The sequence below is a fragment of the Condylura cristata genome, unplaced genomic scaffold (assembly GCF_000260355.1).
Source record: "Condylura cristata isolate star-nosed mole 26May11 unplaced genomic scaffold, ConCri1.0 scaffold00008, whole genome shotgun sequence".
NCBI classification, from domain to species: domain Eukaryota; kingdom Metazoa; phylum Chordata; class Mammalia; order Eulipotyphla; family Talpidae; genus Condylura; species Condylura cristata.
In genome coordinates, this window is record NW_004567109.1 from 63,706,976 (window position 1) to 63,713,513 (window position 6,538).

A 6,538-nucleotide genomic window follows, 5' to 3' on the forward strand; every position below is an offset into this window, starting at 1 on the left:
TGTAGTTTGCAAACTTGAGTGAAAAATGCAATATTATCACCAGAAGAGGTACTTCTGTTTCAAACATTAAAGATATACTTTCTAAAACACAACTTTATAGGAACAAGAAGGGTACCCCTTCACCATCAACTTGACCCCTCAACCATCAAGCTGGAATTCTTACAAGACAGGTCTGAAAGCCCTTTCTGCCCTGGGCTAAAACAGCAAAAGATCTGGAGTCTGAGACCAAAGGAAAGAAAAGGGGAGGCAAAGAGAGGTGAGAAACCAGGGTGATCAAGGTCACCTACAAAGCACTTCAACTTCTACTTCACACCCACTGCCAGCCTCAGCTTCATTTTGTAGACCAGTAGCCAGCAACAGATGAAATTAAGGCCAAGTTTTGAAAGAATGTGCAGTGCTGGAGGTGGTAAAAGAAGTAACATGACACACTGAGGGCATAAGGGTACTGCTGCTTCTAGGTGCACTAACTTCTCCATCCTCACTGCATTCTCAGGCCCACAAGGTCTTGACTGCCCAAGAAATGAAGAACTGGCTAGACGAGCCTCTCTTCATCTAGCTGGGCCCCCATCTGCTTGAGTCCTCAGGTCTGCAGAACTCTCCTTAGAGTCCCCACCTGGCCAGAACTCCCCACTTTGCCAAGAGTGAAACTTAGAGCAGCACAGGCTGGCCCCCCTGCAGCTGCCACCACAAGGCAGCAGCAGACACCACTCTAGCTGGCTAACCTTGTGTATCTCTTACCCAGCAGGGAAAAGGGCACATCAGGACCCCCAAATCAGTTTGTTGTAAACAGGTTTTGCCATATGCTGCATCAAGACAAAACATAATCTTGAGCATAAGACTTTTTAATGGAAAGGAACTTTAATATAATTAGTGTGCAATAAAGAGAAGAAAAGGGAAAGAAGAGATGAAATCGTTTTAATATGAGACACCCAGTTACCCATCCCCTTGTGGATGCCCAGTCAAACAGGGTTGGCTCAAAGCAGAGCTGCTGAGGCCTAGAAAGTCACAGCTAAATCCACCCTCACTGAACCAGAATGCTGCAAAAGCTGCCTATGGTTGAGGCATGAGTAGGACCTGGGCACTTAGCATTGTATTTGCAGATAAAATTACAGATTTCAAAATTTACTTGGAAAGAGAATGTACACTTCTACTTTAAGTCAGTTGATTTGTGAGACTTTCATTCATTTTTATCATTGCTAGACAGTCTGGAAGCCACACTAATTTCTTTTTTTTAACAAAAGCATTGAATGCTAAAAAAACAATTCTTTTTAACAACTGCTCTCACATCTGGGTCTCACTCCTAAAAGGGAGGGAGTTTATCAACTACTGATAAGAAACACAATTACTTTTCAGCTACTTTTATCTTAAAATAAAAAGCTAAATAGTCAACTATTGATTGAAGGGGGAAAATCTTACTGTTAATGCTAGTAAATCGGATCATAAATTACTGAGACTGAGTTTTTGTTTTGTAATTCATCTTAACTCCTTTTATGCATTTGTTTTTCTAGATTATATGGTGAATCTGCAGGGATTTATCTTTCAATCCTCTGTATTCTCCCACCATTAAACCCCTAACTCTTTGTGGGTTTGGAACATCAATTATGAACACAAAGCGAAATGTTGGAATTGGAAACCCAACCCCACAATCTTTATTTCCATGCTTTTTTCTTTTTAAATTCTAAGAAAATATTCTCCTGTGTCAGGTTTGTAAAAATGATTTAAATGCCTCAACTTTTTTACATTATCTGGCAGCACCCCTAGCATCTGCAAACAATATGGTCCTCATTTTTCACATATGCAAACAAGTCCTGACTCCAAAAGCAAATAAAGGATGAGCTTCTGAGAAGACCAAGATTCTGGGAGGGAGATTTTGGGAGTGTTCCTTCCAGAAGTACTAAGGAAGAGAACTTGAAGTTCAGGTGGGGAGGACCAGCAAAAGCCAAAGAAAAGACTGCCCAGAGAAATCCTGGTTTTGAAAAAAGCTTTACATGTTCACATGATAAGTTTACTAGGGGTCTGCTGCAGTATTAATCTCAAACACTTTCTCAAATGTTTGATTACATCCTTGAACAGTTGTGTTTAAAATGTATATAGTTGTGTTTAAAACGTATCACCTAGGTGATGCAGTGGTTTGTTAAAGCACAGCACTGTGAAGCTATCTGATGCCACTGCAGCATGAGTTTGATCCCTGGCCAGGAAGGTGACCCACATGCTATGGTGTGGCAGACCTCTCCTGACACACCCTGGTGCTTCCCTCAGCAGTTAATTTTGGTTGATCAGCCTGTTCTGTTCCCCACTCTGTCTCTGGTGAATCTTCTCATCCCTCACACCTATGGCCTGTACCCATTCTTGTGTGTATAAATGAATAAATCTTAAAAAACAAAACAAAACAAAAATATATAGATTAACATGTAAAAATGATTTAAAAATTTATTCTGTAAAATGGTACAAATAAAACCACAATGACATTCCTAGTGTTTGACAGAAAATTCTACTGTGGCAATATATCCCAAGGAAATAAATCAGCATAAGAAAAAAATTAAATTCATGAAGAAGTTGTACCATAAAACAGAAATTTTTAATGAAAGATTACAAATTTCCTTGATGAAACTGCCATATCTTCATAAAATATTATTTTTGAAGGCAATTTTAGTTTACAATACTCTGTTTCAAGCATATAGCTTCACACTTTGACTTCTGTATATACCACACTATTCTAATTGATCCCCTCTGCACATCTAGCAAACCTTTACCCTCCTTCTCACTTTTCTTCTGGTAACTAACATTCTGTTGTCAAAATCTCTTTGATTTTGTTGTCAGAATCTCTTTGTTTCTGCTTTAGCTTGTCAACATTTGCTTTGATGTTCTATTCTCCATAAGTGAATGAAATCATAAGGTATTTGTCTTTCTCCTTCTGACTAATTTCATTTAGCATAATCAATGCCCTCAAGGTCTATGCATGCTGTCACAATGAATGGCAAAATTTCACCTTTTTTATATCTGCACGGTACTCCATTGTGTACACATATCACATCTTCTTGACCCATCTATCAATGGATATTGATATTGATATTGATAGATATTGATAGATAGCCACATCGTGGCTATTATAAATAAAGACAATGAATTTATCTTTTAGAATTAGTGTTTTCCTTATTTTTTGGATAATGCCTAGAAATGGAATTGCTAGATGACATGGCATTTCTATTTTCAATTTTTTGAGGAACTTCCATATTGTTTTCCTTAGTGGTTACATCAATTTACATTGATGCAGCATTAATCTCAGGAATTTTATCAAATGTTTGATCACGTCCTTGAACAGTTGCATTTAAAAAGTATATAGATATAAAACATATAAAAATTATTTATTGCTGTAAAATGCTACAAATAAAACCACAACGTGTGGTAACATGTGTGAGGTTTCCTTTTCCTCCTCATCCTAGCCAACACATTTTTTCTCAGTGTGCTTTTAAATCCTTGTATTTGTCTTTGTCTCTCTGACTTACTTCACGTAGCATAATCCCCTAAAGCTCCTTTTAGATTGTACAAATGACCTTTTTTGTTTTTTGGCTGAGAAATATTATTATGAAGACTGTAGCAACAAGGAAAAGTGTTTACAACACATTAAATAAATGGTCTATAGCTATATTTGTAAAAATTCAGTATGGAATTGTATGGAGTGCACAATTGCTATCAAAATACCAACCCACTTTGGAGCTGGAATTGTGGTGGTTTACTTCTTTAAATGTTCTTTCTGTGAAGAAAAGGAAAAACACCGAATGGTTTCACACATAGCAGGAGTATAAGGGACCAGGGAAGAAAATAATAATAATAATGAACAGCTATATACCAGAGACATTTTATGGGGGTAGAGTGGGGAATAGGATCAAAAACAGTGGGGGGAGGGAAATGCACTGGATTATAGTGATGGTACATGGGTGATTTGGTGATGGGAAGCCCACGGGGATTACAACTGAGATGAAAAAATGCACAAAATGATGTAAAAATAAATGATTATATTATTTTTAAAATTTTTTTAAAAAGTTCTTTTATTATCAACCCAGTTTAAAGGGGAAAAAAAGGTGAAGAGCCTGAATAAGCTCCTGAAATCTCCCTGTCAAAGGCAATTTTAGAATTATGAACTGATGATTCTATCTCCTCAGAAAGATCCAATTCCAGGACCTATACTGCACACATCTGTGCAACACAAAAATGAGGAAAGGTTTGCAGCAATCAAACTCTCTCTGCTGCAGTTAAATCCCCTCTACCCTCGTCCTTCAGAGAAGGGTCCATGTGTGCATTCTCACTGACACCAGCAAGTCAGGAGGATAGCCTCTCTTGGCCTGGCTAACATTTTATTTTAACTACACCACCACAATGATGATGACCAGGCAAATATAAGGTAGTATTATTTAGATATTTACTACTTACTATGTGCTGGCATTGTACCAAGAACTGTTATCTCATCAAATCATCTCCAAAAGGTCCAATGAAGCTGGAACTATTATGATATCCCTTACCAGATGAGAAACTGAGACCAAGAGAGGGCAATATAAATGCTTAGTCAGGACTTGAATGCTGATATAAACTACCTTAAACTAACTCCAACGGCAACTTGAGACCTAAATGAAATGTAAAACTACAAGGAGAGAACAACTCTCCAAAATCTCAGATCTTTAGAGCTTCCTACCAGAATTCAAAGCTCCCATAATAAAGAAATTCAAAGAGATGGAATAATATGTAGAAAAGAATATCAAAGTAGTATAAGAGAACTCTGAAAAGCTAATCAAAGAGATATTTAAAAACTCAAAATAGGTCCCTCCCTGGTGGCGCAGTGGGTTAAAGCACAGAACTAAGAAGCTTAAGCCGATTCTGCATGAGTTCGATCCCCGTCTGCCCGGGGAGGAGATCCACATGGCGCGGCAGACCTCTTCTGGCCCGCCCGCTGCTCCCCTCAACAGGGTACTTCATCCATCTACCTGTTCTGCCCCCCACTCTGTCTCTGGTGAATCCTCTCACCCTCTGCATCTCTGGCCTGTACCCCAGTTCTGTATGAATAAATAAATCTTTAAAAAAAAAAACTCAAAATAAAATGTCATGAGAAATACAATTCAGCAGAAAATAGGAGTTGAGGATTTATATAAGATAACAAAAGAGATGCGGGATGTAAAGGAATCAATAGAAGAAATTTTAAAATTCCACAGAAAAATTATGGAAGCAGATGAGACTGGAGGATTAGATCAGTGATCTTGACAATAATGCACAAAGGACATTGATGAAAGAAGGAAGAGAAAGATTTTTTTTTTTAAAGAAGAAATACTTTAAGAACTAGTCAACTACATTAGAAAAGGCAACAGAAGGATTATGGGTATCCCAATAGAGGAACAGATAGAAAAGGAAAACAGAGAATGAATTCAAAGAAGTAACAGAAGAAAACTTATCAAGCTGTGCAAAGTATTAAACATACAAACCTGTGAAGTTAAAAGAACAACTGGTGGGCCTCCCTGGCAGCACAGGGATTGAGTCCTAGTGCCATTAAGCTATCACCAGCCACAGAGGCATGAATTCAATCCCCAGCCAGGGAGCTGGCATACCTGGCTCAACAGACTCTCCTGTCTTGCCTACTGTTCCCCTTAGCAGTGTATCTCAGTAGATCTGCCTGTTCTGCTCCCTCCTCTGTCTCCGGTAAATCTTCTCACTCCTCCCCACCCCACACACACCTCTGACCTACACCCCAGTTCTTGTATACATAATTAAAAATAAATCTTTTTTAAAATGAACATCTGCTTATCTAAATGTAATGAGACCTACATCAGCACACAAAGTCATGAAACCTCCAAGACATCGAAACAAAGAAAGAATATTGAAAGTGGGTTGAAAGTGGGATCATCAGTCTTATGATATGTTTCTCTGAGTAAACTCTATAGGTAAGGAGAGAAAGGAATGACACATTTGAAATACTTAAAAGACCAAAATAATCAGCCAAGAATATTATATCCTGAAAGTCTCTCCTTCAGCTATAAGGGAGAAATGAAAGTTTTCCCTTTACTTCTTGCCCTTTATTGGGCAAGATTACCAACACTAGACATCCCCTGAAAGAAATGTAAAAAAGGGCCCTTCTGTCTAAGTAAAAGAGATGAAAACTCATAAACTGAACAAGAAATAGAACCAGGAAACTAAAGGCAAAGTGTCAGTAGCAAATTCTTATGTATCAATAATCACCCTAAATGTAAATGGGCTGAACACATCAATCAAAAGGCACAGAGTGGTCAGGTGAATCAGAAACCAGACCCCAACTTTTTGCTGTATCCAAAGATGAACACAACCTCAAAGTAAAAGGTTGGAAAACAAGCCTACAAAAAATAGAATTCAAAAAAAAAAACCCTGGGACCTACTTATATAAATAGAATTCCTGCTAAAAACAGAGTAACAAGAGACAGTGATGGACATTACATAACAATGAAGGAACCAGTACCTTAGGAACATACACCACTCATCTCCAATGACACTAAAAATATAAACAAACTATTCAAACTAA